The 16213-nt window shown below is 51.1% G+C and overlaps 1 protein-coding gene across 3 annotated transcripts in view; it reads left to right on the top strand.

Moving 5' to 3' along the window:
- The first annotated feature begins 8705 nt into the window (after positions 1-8705).
- Positions 8706-16213, top strand: part of NACC2 (NACC family member 2) — a 54814-nt gene continuing 47306 nt past the window's right edge. For all 3 annotated transcript variants that reach the window (XM_068413979.1, XM_068413981.1, XM_068413980.1), the window contains exon 1: positions 8706-8880. The gene's annotated coding sequence lies outside the window, so the exon portion shown is untranslated. The remainder of the gene's footprint in view (positions 8881-16213) is intronic.

Raw genomic sequence — 16213 nt, 5'->3', positions numbered from 1 at the left:
CAGCGTGCTCGGCTGAAATGGGCTGAATTTTAAATATGAAGTTTTCTTAGCAAAACTGACAGTGAATTCTTCTTGTGCATATATTAATTTAACCAGCCCACATCCTTTTAATAACCCAGTCCTTATTGCTAAGAATTACATAAGCAGGCGCTGTCTTGGGTTTGCCAGGTTGAGTTTAGCAGAGATTTATGTCCCTTCAGGATTAGCACAACTTGCTGAGCTTCAAGGACTGAGGGTCCAGCGCGAGTCACGCTGGGGACTTGCCTGCAGTTCTCTTGTCCTCCAGCCTTTCCTAACGAACCAAGCTGGTCGTGCTGGTTTGCCAACAAATTTCCTATTTACTCTTCACCAGAGCATCAGTTGTGACAAATAAACAGAAGAAGGCAGCATTTCACTGAAAGCATTTTATGTGCTGATTAAGACGCTACACAAAGAGAGCTCCTCCAGGTGCACGTGAAGGCTGGGTTGCAAAGCAGCTCTCGCTGTGCCCAAGGGGGCTGTGCTTGGGGCTTTGCAGCACTAGGCAGGTCAGAGTCACCGAAATACAGGTATTTCTGAAATCTGGCAGTCCAGAGCCAGGGGAGTGCATGTCTCTTTGCCATAGCAGGGGGGTGGTTTCCACAGAGATTGTTTAAATGGTACCTATGTTCACACGTGGTGAATGCCTTCCCAAAGGGGTGAGTGCGGTGCCTGGTTTGGAGAAAACGGGATAATTTTTATGATCAATAAGGACATGATAGCAATGTACCACAATAAGGGCAAGCAAATTCCATGCTTCAAGGACTGTAACTGCTTACCAAAGAGGGCAGGAGGGGACTGATGCTGCTTTTTCCGTTCTTTGGGCATGTTGGGCATGCAGGAAAGGGCTATAGGGTTCTTGGTCTCCCTCTTTAAAGCATCAAGCACCAACAAGGAACTGAAGCAAGAACCGAGACCTGAAACCTGGTTATAGCTCTGGATAAACGTCTCGTTCTGCTGGAGTCAATGGCAAACTCACTGCTTTCAGTGAGGTCAGGACTTCACCTTGTCTTCGGCTCAAACAAAACTGCCTGTTCGTGGGGAAATAAATAAAACATTCGAAAGAGGTGCTCATAGGGTCAAGTTGCAATGTGTGTACATGCAGAAGATGTATGTTGCTTTGTGTCGGTGTGTAGCACGAGAAATATGAGGCCAAATGCTGAAGTCCTTCATTTCAGGCCTTTGCTGGGTTTTTTTTCTCTGACTTTGCTGCCGTTGTAGCTCCCATGTCGCTGCCGGGCTTCCTGGCTTGCACAGAACCACCCGCTGCCTTTGAGAGCAGCACGTGGTTGGGACCATCAGGAAGATGGTTTTGCTTTTCCTATGCGAACAGCAAGCGCAAGGGGTTGAATTCAGCCCAGGTGTGCAAGCTGCACCTCCCTGGGGGGGTCTGAAAGCCCCCAGCATAACAAGAAGTGAGTGGGGCCAAACCCTGTGGCTCATCCCCTTTGGAGAAACCACCCCACTGCTGGAGGTCCCACTGGGTGAATGCCCCCATCACCCTCGGCTTGTGCTCTGCACTGGTTGACACGGTGCAGTGAAACCACAGAGGACAGAGGTGGGCAACGGCTGGGCTTGTTCACAGCCTGCCCGTGACCTTGAACATCTTTTCCATCCTTCCAGCGCATGATTCGGGGGAGAGCGCAGGGGCGGGGGCGGCGGCACGGCATCGAAACGTTTGTTCAGCAATCGCTGCGGAAAGAAAACTTGCTTCAATCTGCAGAGATGCCAACTGAATTTTGTTTTGTTTTGGTATTTTGGCGGCGAGCCAAGAGCAGGATGTTGGGAAGCCTTCAGAAGCTACTGCCTGCTTGTTCCATACCAAGCATAACTTTGTATATATTTTTATCTGCAAACTCGGTCCCACGCATCTCGATGCGCAAACAAGAGCCCTGGCTGCAGGGCTGCTCTTCCCGGGCGCTGGAGGGAATGGAGCTGGTTTCATCCCCTGTTTTCTGAAGTCAGAGTTGCACGAGCTGGCCTGCAAAGGTGTTTTTTTTTTCCCCTGCCAGCTGCTAAGAGGAATAGCAAGTGGTTGATTTGATTGGAGAGGGAAGGGAAAATTAAGCTCAGTACCCACTGGGGTCCCTGCTCCTCGCTCTCAGTACAAGGGGGGATTTCAGCGCGGTCGTGGCTGCGATCCTGCGAAGGTTGCGGTGAATTTAGGGGGTTACTTTTTGCATTTCACGTGGGGATGAGGCGCGTTTCTGCTTTGTCAGCAGAAGGGCCTGTTCTCTCCCTTGCACAACAGAAAGCCGCTGGGTATAAATAGCCTTTCATGCCTGTCACCTCGGTGACTTTAATGGCGATGCCCTGATTTAAGCCCGGCTTCCAGAGGATGCCTCAGGTGTGCGCCCTCCCCACGGGACCGAACGCGCGTTTAAATTAAACGCCTGTTTAGGAGGCTCTAAGCAGTGATGCACTGAGCCCACGTTTTAGTGCTTTCCAGAGCTGGGACTGGCACGAGGCGGGGGAGAGCTGAGCCCCTTGTCGCTGTTTAAGCTCTACAACTGTTGCCTTCACAAAGGATCAGTGCTCAGAACAGGGAGACATCTTAAGAGTGTCTGACATATATACGTGCATTCGGGGACCGCCAGCCTTGAATTGGTGGGACGGTGAAGGGTATTGAACATGACAGAGCTCCACAGAGCGCAGAGCCGACGCTCTCGCAGCAGGACCAGCTCGAACAAGCCCCTCGGGATCTGGGGGGTGGGACGGCAGGCACTGGCGGGGGGATGGGACGGGTGCCCAGCACCCAGCAGGCACAGAGGGGATGGGTGCTGGCTCCTGTCTCCCTTGTTCATCTCCTGCCTCTTCAGGGAGAGCTTTGCAGCTCGCTCTCATCAGTGTTTTCCAGCGCTTACCACATCGCAGCCCCAGTATCACCTGGGGTCAGGAACCGTTGTCTATTTAATAGTAATAATTAAGTGATTTATCTCAGGACATTTAAGGTGCAGGCTGGGCTGTGTGCAGAATCCCGACCCGAGCGACAGGAGACCTGTGTCGTGACAAGCTGGGCAGAAGCATCCTGGCACGGTGGCCCTGTCCCACCTCTTCCCTCGCCCCGTTTGCCCTGCCTGCCTCTCGGCTGCCCCTTTGTCCCTACGAAAAGCACCCGAGGTGGCTGTGGATGCCTTTTTGAATGCTCATTGTCACATTATCCATCAGATACATGTTTACAATCATTCATTAAATTAGGATGTACGTTTCATTCTTCTTTCTTAGAATATTAATGCCTACTCCTGGCTGAAATGCCATATGAATATTCATTAAAAAATCAATCAATTCCTGTGCCAGGGATGATGTCATTTCAGCAATAACTGAAGCAGTAATTGAGCATGCTATGAAAAAACGATGAATGCCATCAGATCTAATGTTTATTGAACTCCGTGTGGGTAAATCACAGCAGGTTTTTTTTCCATGCCTTTGGGTGCATTAACTGGTGCTCCAGTTCCTCCTTCTGCCTGGTGCCAGTGAGCCCAGCCCAGCCCAGCCCAGCCGGGAGCAGGAGCACCGTGGGGCAGGTACAAGACATCCCGCGACGATGGATGAGTCTGGGGGCCGGGTGGGACGTCACATCGCTGCAGAGCTCCTAATGGAGAGTGGATTAGAAATTTGTCTTATAACAATGGGAAACAAAAGCTCTCAAAACTGTTGTGGGAAACCTGGAAAATTAATAGGCTGAAGTCTTCTTTCCAATAGATCTTTGGCTGGCGAAGCTCTCGCTCATCACTTAGAGCACTGTCCTGAGGGAGTTGAAGTGATGGCTTTTCTTGGGTTGTCCTCTCCATTTTTAATGGTGGCAAATACAGAATAAAGAGTAACAACACGCTTTGGGAGGGATCAGTATTACACTACATTTTCTCGAATGGAGACTCTCAACAATAGCGAAGGAGCTGTGCCAGTGCACAGGCTTTGACTGCCCTCCCGTGATAAGATCACACTTTGGTTGTGTGGGAAATATGAAGACTTTTGGCTTGACTTCAGCACCAGGAGTCGCTTTGGAAATCTTTTGTGCGCGATGCACCAACCTTGTAAGAGTTCTTCAGGATCTGCTTTTTGCTGTAGCTGCCATATTAAAATCCTCCATCAGCTCTGGAGAACAAATTACGTGGAGCCTTTATCCTGGGGAGAAGTTGGTTTGATTGTAACTATACATATTTGCGCAGATAACACTAATAGGCCCGATTGTCACCCAAAGAAATTTACATTTTTCCTCTGTAGCAGAGGGAGGCATCAAACGCAATACTTTTTTTCTTTTACTTTTTTCCCTTCCTGATTTCTGCCAAAAGAGATACAAAAATAGCCTGAGTTTAAAAAATGGGCAAAACCTTGCTTGGAACTGCCAGTCAGCCATGGGTTGTGTTCTGCCAAGAGTGACTTCATCACGTTACTGGGGATGCTGCTGCGCGAAAGCCCTGCCCAGAGCGAGGTGGCAGAGCCTGCGAGCGGTGTTTCCCATTTTCTGGTTGGCATCACATGAGCTGGAGCAGACAGAGGGTTGGGATGGCTGGGGCCATCACACCATGTTCAAAGCTGGAAAGGAGAATACTCGGTGGAGGAAAAAACTGAGCTGAACAGCCACCAAAGACAACAAAAGAAAGGCTTTCTTGGGTAAGAAATTGTGTCCCTGTGTTCTGCAGCTTTGGCTGAGCAAAGATTTGTCCATCAGGGCTGATCGCGGCTGGCAATCGCAATTACGGATGTTACAAGTGGGCGGCGATGGCAGTTATCTCCCAGGGTCACGGTCTGGTTCAGAGAGCTCAGACACCGTCAAAATGCCAATTCGGAGCCCTGGGCCTCCCGGGAGATCTCTGCGGGGCTGACACGAAAACATTGCTGGGCTGGAATGAGACCCCCCGTGACCCAGGAGAGATTTACTGCAGCAGGGTTAAAGCTTTCCCAGTGAAATACACGCCAGCAAGGCTCCCTAATGGGAGCAGAGTGTAATTCTGGAGTGGGAAGTGAAATGAAGACACCACAAAGCGGTCAAGGAGCAGGAGAATAACGAGGCAGAGCCAGCAGATAAATTCCTGGGATGGCCACAGGTTGTCATTTAACCGCTTTATCTCCATTTTCCAATTGGAATGGCAGGTGTAACACCTGCGTTTGGGGCCGAGAGGTGTGTACCTATTGACTGCTCTATATGGCCAGAACCTACGTATCCTCCCACACCACTCAGCTCTACTACACCGATTGCAACAAATCCCCCCAGGACCCAACTCTTTCCTCACTCAGAGTGTTTTAGTTGTGTACAAGGACATTGAACGTCTCTGTTCTTGCAGGCTGGAGCACAACAAGCAAAACTCATCGTCTGGTATGATGGGGAGAGGGAAAGGCAAATCCCTCTGCCATAAATAAATACAGGATGTAAACAAGGGTTTCTGATACATTTTGTTTTGTCATTTGCTGTTACATGATGGTGTAACATTAATAATAAAATTAATAAAATTAATAACATTAATAATCCCAAGGAACTTTATATGGCTGTAACACAGCTGTGGTGTCCTCTCCTCGCTCCTCTGCACACCAGTTCCTCGCTGAGGGGTCAGATAAATGTACCATCGAAGCACAGGTTTCTGGTAGCAGGTCATTTTCTCTCCCTACGAGGTTGCCTTGTAGCTCGCAGCACAACGCCGATATCGGCTGCGTGTGTTGGGCTGGGTAGATAAGACTGTTTCTACCTACAGAGAAAACTTCTGTCCCAGTTACAAAAATTTGTCGTAATATGACGACTGATCTGCTTTGCGAAGCCCTCTGAAGGGTTGCTGCAGGAAAATGAGTCTCTCAGACCTCTTAGTGTTTGCATTTCCCTTCCAGCCCGGGGCCGCTCCGCTGGGCGCTCGTGGTGATTCCCAAAGCGGCAAAGCAGTGGGGAGCAGCTCAGCCCCGGGCCGTGGCACGCCTCGGTGGCCATCCCCGTGGCAGCTGGTCTGGAGGTGGGAAGATTGGGAAGATCTTGCAGGTCTTTATTACCGAGTTTGGTGGAAAGTCACATCTCTGCACAAAACAAATCTGTCCTCTGCTCCCTGGTTCGGTCAGAGGTTGGTGCTTTACGTGGGCTCCTGGGTGGCTCTGAGCCGGGTCCCCAGCCAGGCCGGCTCCCTCACACCAGCAGTCAGAAACACAACGGGGGAGCAGGATGCAAAGTGTATTTTAACCATTCTCGGTGTCCTTGGAGCCCAGGATTTGGAGAAGGGACAAAATCAGAGAATGTTTGAAGCTCTGCAGCCAGGAAGGGTTAAATGGACGCGGGATACTGCGGGATTATTTCTTCTGCCTCACTAAACTACTGTTCAGATGGGGAAAAAAAAAGTTAGCTTTTCTTCTGCAAGAATGTAAATGTTGGGTATTTTATCAAGTGATTTCTTCAGCCCTCAAGCCATTCTTCAATTTGAAATGCTAGATTAAAAAAAAAATGCAGAGAAGAGAGAGAAAGAAAGAAAATATTTTCGTCAGCCCGAGAACACTTTGCAGACATTATGGAAAATGCTGCCTGTTTTGTTTCCTCCAGTCGCTGAACCAATGTTCTGCATTAACATCAGCGTAGTAGTAAATAAACATGTTTCCTCTAGCCCTGGAGCCATTCCGAGACATCGAATGGTACTTAAGAAATGTTTCTTTCTCCGTCGCAGAACATTTTTAAGATGTCCGTGGCCGCAGGGAGGGAAGATGCTCTCGTGGCTGAGGCATGAGCAGGCGCTCCGCGCGCTCAGCGCCGGGGGAGGCCCTGGGCGAGCCGCCGAGCTCGGGTTTTCTGTCCCGCTCGAGCACTTAGGGAAGGGCAGGAGCTTTCCAGCTCGCCGTGGACGTGGCTGGAAGCTCGACGAGGTGCAGGGCGCTTCCGAAATCCACGTCACTGACCCATCCCTGCGGGAAAACGTCGCCCATCAACGGAGCGTCGGGGGGCAACGGTGTCCCTGTGCCCTCTGCGACACGGGGATGCTCCAACGCGAGCTGTGGTGCCTCCACGGGGACAAGGGGATGTTTGCCCCCGAGGAGCAGTGCCACAGCCCCAGGAGGTGGTCGCGGTGGCCCAGTTGGGCACACCCAGGGCATCTCCTGCGGTCGGGGAGCTCTGACAGGGGATATTTTACATATTGCTGCTGGAATGAAACTTATCGGCTCCGCTCTGTCTGGAAAGCGGCCACATGGGCCACCACTGTCCCCATTTCCTTGCGAGCAGGTGGCCACGCGGGTGCTGGAGCGTTTGCAGCATCGTGTTGAGATGCGTCAATGAAAAACAAGGGAGGGGAGCAGGGAACGTCGCAGTTTAAGGGTATGTGATTGCTCTGTCTCCAAACACAGTTTGGGGACACATTTCTCATGCATCATTTCTAAAAAAAAATAAAAAAATAAGATTTTTTTATCTTGCGCAGCAAAGAAAATGTGTTTGTCCTGACCTGACACTGTTTTTTAAAGTGTCAAGTGCTAATGAAATTCCTCAGCCTTGAGCAGTTCTAGGCATCCAGCGCTGATTTTTAAAATATGGGGATATTCTGCTGCGGATTTTTAAGGCAGCCTCGAAATGATAAATGTTCGAGAGCGTGCGAGAACAGAAACTTCCAGATTCAAAGAAGTTCTGACACGATCTTGCATGCAAAGCAGACAGAGAGAGGCTCGGGCTTTAAAGAGGGTTTTGCTGTTCCTTTGAAATTTATTTAGAAGGCGTAGGGCTAACGCTGCGCTTTCATCATGCAAATAGCTTTGCTGATTTTAATATTTTGGGCTTAGAGAAGCAACAAAGCAGAATGACTTTTTTGTAGGATGAAATTTGGAGTGGAAATTTGCCCACAAGTCTCGGGCGGTCCCACCTCAGGTGACTCGGCTTTTGTCTGTAGGGCTTGAAAGGCTTTTTATGGAAAAGGGTACGGGAGAGGAGAGCGGAGCTGGAGGCAGCCCGGGAGGTCTGCGGAGCTGTGGGTCAGCACAGGTCTGTAAAATGAAATAAAAAAGGAAGCAAAAAAGAAATAATAAAATGGAAAAATTGAAATAATAAAATTAAACAAAAAAGAAAAAAATGAAACAAACAAAAAAGAAAAAATTAAATTAAAAAATAAAAATAAAATAAAGTAATAAAGGTAAATAAAAATAAATAAAAATAATAAAATTAAATGAAAAATAATAAAATGAAATTGAAAAAGGAATGTAAAAAAGAAAAAAGAAATAAAAAATGAAATAAAATATAAAACAGTAAAAACAATAAAATGGAATAAAATAAAACATAAAGGAAAAAATGAAATAAAAAATAGACTGAAATAAAAAATAGAATGAAAATAAAAATAAAATAAAAATAAGATAAATAAAATAAATAAAATAAACTGAAATAAAATAAAAATAAACTAAAAATAAATAAAATAAACAGAAATAAAAATAAAAAAATAAAATAAAAATAAAAAAATAAAATAAAATAAAATAAAATAAAATAAAATAAAATAAAATAAAATAGAAAGATTTCGCCCCCTGTGACCCCCGTGCCCGTAGCGCTGCCCCGGGGGCGGTGGGGGGGGGTGTCCGTGCGCGGGTCCCGCCCCCCGCGGTCCCTCCCCCCGCGCGGGGGCATCCCGGGGAGGGGCGGGGGGAGAGGGGCGGTGGCGGCGGGAGGTGGGACCGGCCCCCCCCGAGCCCCCCCCCGGCCCGGTCCCACCTCCCGCCTCCGCCCCTCTCCCCCCGCCCCCGCCGCGGGGGCGTCCCGGTGCCGCCGGGGCCGGCAGTGGTGCGCGGCCGCGGTGCCGGCGCTGCTGGGCGAGGTCAGGGAAAGTCCATGTGAGGAGCGGCCGGAATCACTTCCTGCCGCCGCCGGCACCGCGGCTCCCGCCGCCGTAGGCCCAGGGCAGCGTCCATGGGGCCGGCGCCCCGCAGGTGAGAGCCGCCCGCACCCCGGGACCCCCGGGCGGGGCGGGGGGGCAGCGGGGAGGGGGGGGCCGGTGCGTTACCCGCAACTCCGCACGCACCCAGCATCCCCCCCGTTATATTTTAATAACTATAACCCCCCCCCCCCATGGTAAAACTCGGGGAAAGCTGCAACACGCACCCCCCCCGCCCCGCTTCTTTTAGGGGGGTGGGAGACGCGCCTTTAACCTTAACCCTTCGCTCTCCCGCTGCCGTTACCCACGGGGGGGGCTCGGCTCAGCCAACCCGGGGGGGCGAAGGGATATTTTTGGGGTGTTGGGAGGAGGAAGGGGTGACCCAAGGGTGCCGGGTCCCCCCTGCCCGGGCGGAGCGGGGTTTGGGGGTGAAGGGGGTCAGTTCCTGCCGTGTTTTCGAGTCTTGCGTGAACGTGGAAAATCGGGTTATTATTAGAAATACCTTTCTGAAGAGGCTGCGGGGCTGCCTGGATGTTTTATTTATTTTTTTTTAATGGCTAAATGCAGGCGCAGGCTCGGACTTTCTCTCCCCAGGGGGGAGGGAAACGCTGTGAAAGGGGAGATATTAAAAACCAAAACCGGGCCGAACGCCTGAATTTGGAGTTCGGGAAAGATCCCCGAGGTCATTGGGGTGCCCAGTGCCCTCCTCGCATGACTGGGGCTGGGGGCTTGCGGTGGGACGGGCGGCTCTTCCCCCCCATCCCAGCACCTGAGACCCATCGGAGTGTCAACCTGCTTGTTGGTGCCTGAGTGGGGAGAAATTGGGGTCGGTGGTTGGGGTTTTCTTGGGCGAGCGCCAGCGCGTTGCCCTGCCTGCTGCAGTCTGCAGCGTGCTGTAGTTGAAGCGCGGTTTGCTGTGCTCAAGGACTTCGCCAAACATCTTCCCTGCTGTAGGAAAATAAACGGGCAGCAGCGCATCGCGTGCTGCGCTCCGCCGGGCTCACCCGGCCCCACCAGCAGCCAAGCGCAGGATCGCTTCCAGCCAAGGCTCCATTACCCGCTGGGTCATTAATTTGAATATTCACTTTTTTTTTTTTCTCTTTCCTCCTTTCAGGAGGCATTTGCGAGGTTGCGGGCAGCTTGACGCGCTTCGTGCCTGCCAAATGTTTGCCTCGTCGCCCCGTGTAATTGAGGGGCTGGCGTGCCGGTTTACCTTCTCCAGCTGAAATATTAAACAGGAGGAGAAGCTGAAATCGGTAAACAAACGGGAATGATCGCGGCACCTTGGCTCCTCGGCGGTGATAGCGGCGGCGGGGCTGGGGTGGCTCCGGCAGCGGCTCTGCAAACCCCGCGGGGTCCCCGGTGCCCGCCAGGTGCCAGGGGGGCTGAGAGGACCCGTCCTGCTCAAAAGCACGGCTAAACCCGAATTACCTGCCTTATTCATAGCCTGCTATTAAATAAAGCCCTTCAACTAAAAAGAATAAAGCTGAGCTTTTCCTGATTACCTGAATTGATGTTGTTTGCCCAGCCTAGGACAATAAGTCTGTGACCTCAAGGTGTGGATAATGGAGGTAATAATAGTTTGATCTGAAGTCAGCAGCAAATATAAAATAATTAGGGATCTTCTCCTTCTCCTCCTGAGAATAAATGTCCTTCCATAGCTACAGCTACGGGGGTTTGGGGTTTTTCCTCCTGCAGAGGCCTTGTGATTAAGGCTTCATGGGCAAAAAGTGGTAATAGTTGAACATTAATGGGGGGGATGGATTTCTAGAACTTAAAATTTGTCAAATAAAACTTCCAAATCTTGCTGAATAATACGAGTAGTGGGGTCCAAGTGGGACGTCAGTCAGTGCACGAGGAGGAGGAAGGGCTCCGCGTCATCTGAAGGGCCCCGCGGGGGTCAAACCTGCAGGCTGTGCTCTGGGGCAGGGCCAGCTTCCCCGGGACACCTTGGGCTCCCAGGCTCTGTCCCCATCCCTGGGCGCTCACCCGTCGGGCTGGGCCGCGCTCTCTCCGCTGATGAAGAACTGGCCCAGGGGGAAATGTTTCCTTTCGGCCCCTCCTGCCCACGCTCTGGCCTGGGCACGCTGTTGGCATCACCCATGGGCTCACCATCGGCACCCCTTGGTTTGGGTTGTTCAGGTCTCCTCGAGGTTTTCCCAGACTCCTCCTTTGTTCCTTGGAGATGGACACCATTAGATAAGATGGGTGTGTTGATGCTGTATCTTGTTACTTTGGAAGCAGTGTTTTCAGTGCCCTTTTGTCATGTGGAAGCCTTTTCCGTGCTTTCCCAAGGGAGTCTCCTTGGATTTGGAGCAGGGGACCAGGTTTTGACTCCTCTCAACGAGTGCTGGCAACAGGTCCCCATCCCCGTGGGCATCACCACGGGGCGGTCGTGCTGCGGGTCTGGGGAGGTGTAGAGCATCCTCACTGCTAGTTAGTCCAGGAAAGAAAAATCCCCTCTCCTTGAACTTGCAGGAGCCTGCTTGCAAAGTCCAGGTGAGTCCTTTTCGGACTGGGTTTTGGTTCAAATCCCAAGCCGAGGTGCTGGGAGGTGCGAGGCGGCATTGCTGGTCGGCACTTGGGGGAGAAGTGCCAAGAAATCCCCTGCGAGAGCCCGCTCAGATCTGGGTTTGCTTCAGAGGAACCTCTAGACCGGCGTGTGCTTCCCCAACGGGGGACACAAACCATCTCGCCTCGGAATGGAAATATTTATTTTAGCCTATCTTCTCCTAAAGCCCCATTTCCCTGGCAGGCTGCGGGGCTGGATCTGAGGGCTGGCTCTGTTGGCGTCGAGCTCTTAAGCTGGTACGTGGCTCTGGGGCGCGTGGCGGAGGCTGGCGGGGATTGGGGACAAACACCACGAAAGGGTGACGTGACTCTGCTCGTGCTCTGCTCTGTGCCATCCCTGTGTTTAAAAATACCCGGGCCTGACAAAATGGGGTTAGAAGGAGGCTCCAGCCATGGGTTTGGATTTTGCCAGGTTTTCTGAGCCAGGCGGTTTTTTAGGTGGGGAAATGGGATGGGCTGTGCGGGGTTGAAGGGTCCTGGAGAGGGTCCTAGAGGGCTCCAGGGATGCTGAGGAGCAGGGGGGGCTGCGCTTTAATTGCCTTTTTTTTTTCCTTTTCCTACATTTCTTTGAGCTTAGTTGAATGCAATGAAAGAAGTAAAATACAGGCATTCAGCTGGAGGAAATTAAACTGAATTTTAAGTTCCCGGCCGTACCTAATGGCCAGAGAGAGCATTGTCTCTGCTGCAATTAGCCTTCGAATCGAGCCCGTGTTTGCCACCTGAAGAGCAGCCTCCCAGCCCATCTACGCTTCGTCTGATAGCCCTCAGCACCCACCTGGGATGGGCACACCTCCAAGGGCTGGTCTGTGGGTTTGGGTTGGTTTTTTAAATCAAGCCTGCAGAGCGATTGAGAAATAGGTGAAGCGTGCTTAAAAGAGGGTGAGGCCGTTGGTTTTCTCTACCTGACTTTATTTGCGAAGTGACAGGAATTTTGACAGGCTTTGTGTCTTTTTTAGCAAATCAAGTGTCATGCCAGGTTTGCCTGTGGATGAGATCATTTGCAAAATATGTTTCCCAGCTTGCTTCAGGCATAATTCATTGTGTCAACTGCAATTGCTCATTTGCTAGGAGCTGTGATTCATTAGCGATTTTTTTGGGTTGTTTTTTTTTTTAAGTTCAACTTGTTTTTAAGCAAATGTTTGGAGGCAGAACAGAGATTTAAAAAAATATTGCATCTTACGGTCTTTGTATCCATAAATGCTGGAAAACTTGCTAAAACGCTGCAGTCCCAGGGAGGGAGACGCAATCCCCGGGCGAGCTCCGCTGTGCAGGATTGCGCTCGGTTGTGTCATGTGGTTCCTCCTAAGTGGGGACGGAGGTAATAAAAATGGGACTGCTGGGACGGAGCCTGCCACGTAGAGCCCTGGGTGACGGAAGGAGCAGGCAGAGCTCCCTCCTGCTTTTCCCTGGCGGGGGGTTTCAGCCCTGGGAAGGTACCACACTCTTCCTCATCTCCAGATTCAGCTGGGGCAAGGGCTGCCCTGCAGATGGACCGACGGACGGGCGAGGGCAGGAGGGACGGGGGGCTACTGGGATCTGCACGACGCCAGCTCTTCCTCTGAGGAGGAGGCCTTGGGGTCGGTGGTGATGAGAGCGATTAGTTGTTCGGTGTATTGACCTAGACCCCCTCAAAAGCTGGCAGCTTGGTGGGATAAAATGAAGATAAATAGCCCTTGGCACGTGTTTCGTGCTGTATGTGCTCGCAGGCGTCGCAGTTTGGCTTCGGTCTTTTAGGAGGTCCTCCCATCAGACTTTAAAAAAAAAAAATTGCACGTCAAGTACATTTTTGTGTTCCGTTTCCTATGAAGACAAATATTTCAGTGCATTTTTTCCCCTAGGTGGGTGGATGGGGGGGCAGAAATCACTGCGACTGCTTCGGCAGCCACAAGCTACCCTCCAGTGACAACCCGGGGTGTGTGGGCTGAATAAATCGATACACTTTTCACAAAAAGGTTGATTTTTTTTTTTTTTTAAAAAAAACTTCTAAGTGGTTAAGAACTGTACATAAGTAACTTGATAGGGTTGTTTTTTCCCCGTGCAACAATTCTCTATAAAGTACTCTTAAAATGTTTTGGTTTTTTTTTCCCCAGAGTGTTTGTGTTCTCTCTCTTTTTCTCCCAATTTAAGCTTTTTAAAAGCCAAAAAAAATTGGGAAAGGGGGAGAGAGAGCACAGTAACGTGGGGAGTGTGCTGAGCGCTGGCTTGCCGGCGCCGTGCCCAAGCACTGCCGGTCTGCTTCGGCGGCCAGTGCCAGGAGCGAAGGGCAGCGGAGCGTGTGGGGAGGGAGGTGACTCCATCAGAGTGACCATATATAGTCACTGGGATGAGATTAAATCCTTCACCTCCCGGTGTCATCCCCACAGCAATAAAGCCAATATCAGGATCTATTAATCACTTGCAAAAACAGGAGAAGACAGATCCCCTTTTCTTTGCAGCATCTCATTTGTAGCCATCAGGGCTCTTCTGGATCTATCGATCTGGGGAGAGGAGCCAGATGTGTTTCATCCCTGGGTGTCTGGAGACCGAATTTCGGCAGCGCGATGAAGAGTAGGGTGTGTGAAGAATTGCAAGCTAAATATGACCGAGCTTGGGCTGAGTGGGGCTCGTGGGCTCGGTGGCAGAGCGGCTGCGTGGAAAGGGTCCTGTGTTCGGGTGCCAGCGCTGGCTCGGCTCCTGTCGTGGTGCCCACTGGGGCAGCATATGGCAGCCTGGGTTATATATATACATTGTGTGGGGGTACGTGTTTTACATGCCAGTTCTCCCTGTCATAGGACAAACATTTACGCTCCAGTTATGTGAAGCATTAGGAAAACAAGGGTTAGGCTTGGAAATTACATAATTCCTCGCAGAGGTGTTGTAGGAGACACTGCTCGGTGATGACACGGCGAAGGAGTGCTGATGTTTTGGTGCTCAGTGCTTTCCAGGGCACTAAGCTTTGAAGGGATTATGCTGGATAGAGGTGTAACGTGCAGGTGTATAAATAAAGGGTTGGCATTTCAAGGTGAGCCATGCAGAAGGCAATGGCCAGGTGCCCAAGAGACGCGGGGAGTGAGGATTTATACCTTTGAAGGTGGTTAAAATGACCACAGCAGAAGCGTCCTCCGAATCTGCTGCTCCGGTGTATCGCTGTGATTAAATTAGGTGAATTGCCAGATTCAAAGCACACTTTTTTGATAGATCTGTGCATGCATTTGATGATGCTGCCTGGGTCATTGCTTCTGCACAGCCCCGCTAAAAGACGCGTATCTGGGGTCGTGCTGGATACCTGGGGAAGGCACAGACAGGGCATGCAACTGTAGTGCTGAATTTTTGACTCTTGTCTGAGTACAACCCCTGCTCTTAATGCATCATTAACACGGTTTTCTGCATTTCATTCAGTTCCCATTACAGCGCTCAGTTCTGTCTGTTAATTTTGGTATGTTGATATTTTTGTTGTCAGCAGTTTTTTTTTTCTTTTTTGAAGCATATAAAACCGTTAGTGTGAAAGAAGATTAAAAAGATACATTACAATTAAAATGTTAATGAAATTGGCATCATACAACTTTTGAAACCATTTAAGCATTAATCTTTCTTGGTCTTACGTCCATTAACTCGGGCGATTCTTATTCCACACTGACCCCTGCTGAGAGCGCTGAGCTATAATTGGATTTTAAAAACTGGGGGGAAGAAAAGGAGGGAAAGAGAAAAGCCTTTTAAGAAAGTAGAAGTGGGGAAGCTTGTGTTAGCTTCTGCGTGGGTGTCCGTGGAGATGGAGGTGAGAGAAACCCCCCTCCCAGCCCCATCGCTGCCCTGCGTCCTGCGCAGGTCGTGTCCGTGAACCGGTGCTCCGCAGCCGGGAGCGCTGGGGTCGGTGGCCGGGGCAGAGTGCTGGGGTTGGTGGCCGGGGCAGAGCCCTGGGAGCCACGGCATGCTGTGGCCGTGCCCGTGACCTTGGGCAGGCCGCGAGCACCGCGCTGCTCTTGGGTTTGCCGGAGCGTAACGCGAGAAGGGCCGGAGCGGGGCGGTGGGAAGCCCTTTTAGGGCTCTCGGAGGAAGGGAGTGGGAGAAGAGCAAGTAATCAGTTGTTACGGCGTCAGCTTTCCCCCGTCCCTCCAAAATAGTATTTCTACAGATTAACTGTTTGGGGATTTTTTTAAAAAATATTTTCTTTGCAGCTTGTGCAGTGTTTGGATGGGGGCCAGCCCCCCCCTCCCTGCGGGGTAGGCGAAAGAGGAGGATTGACTAACTCACAGGCTGTGTAGTGAATCGAACAACAGGACTTCTTGACTCATCAGACAGCTCCCAGGACCTGTGCCACGGCTCCGTCGGGGCCATGGGCTGCACTCCGCCTCGCCAACCCCCCAGCCCATCCACAACACCCCGTGCTGGTCGGCCCGAGGCTTAAACTTGCCTGGCTTCACGATGCCTTCTCCAGAGCTGAGCCTTGGGCTGTCCCAGAGCTTCCCATCTCCCGCACCTCCGCTGGGATGCTGGAGAAATGGGGAAGGGCAGGTCCTTCAGTGAAGGACGCAGCTGGCCTTCCCAGCATGGGGGGGAGCACTGGCTTGTTAACAGGGCGGGGGTGCTGCTAACGAGGCAGCGATGCACCTCACGAGTGGATGAGCTGCAACTTGAAGGATGAGCACGTCCCGATGAGGCAGGAGCGGAGTAGGAGCCCAGCTTGTGTTTATGCTGCAAGTGTGAATTTAAAAAAAAAAAGAAAAAGGCTAAATAGAAATTTGGAAGTTGTGGAGCTGTCATCTTCCAGCTGCTGTTGACGATGGCAGTTTCCTGGGGCCGGGTTCATGCCTTGTGAAGCGAGCCGTGAAGCACAGAGC

This window comes from Nyctibius grandis, chromosome 16, assembly GCF_013368605.1.
Source record: "Nyctibius grandis isolate bNycGra1 chromosome 16, bNycGra1.pri, whole genome shotgun sequence".
Classification (NCBI taxonomy): domain Eukaryota; kingdom Metazoa; phylum Chordata; class Aves; order Nyctibiiformes; family Nyctibiidae; genus Nyctibius; species Nyctibius grandis.
This window is presented reverse-complemented; position numbering and strand designations above follow the sequence as displayed.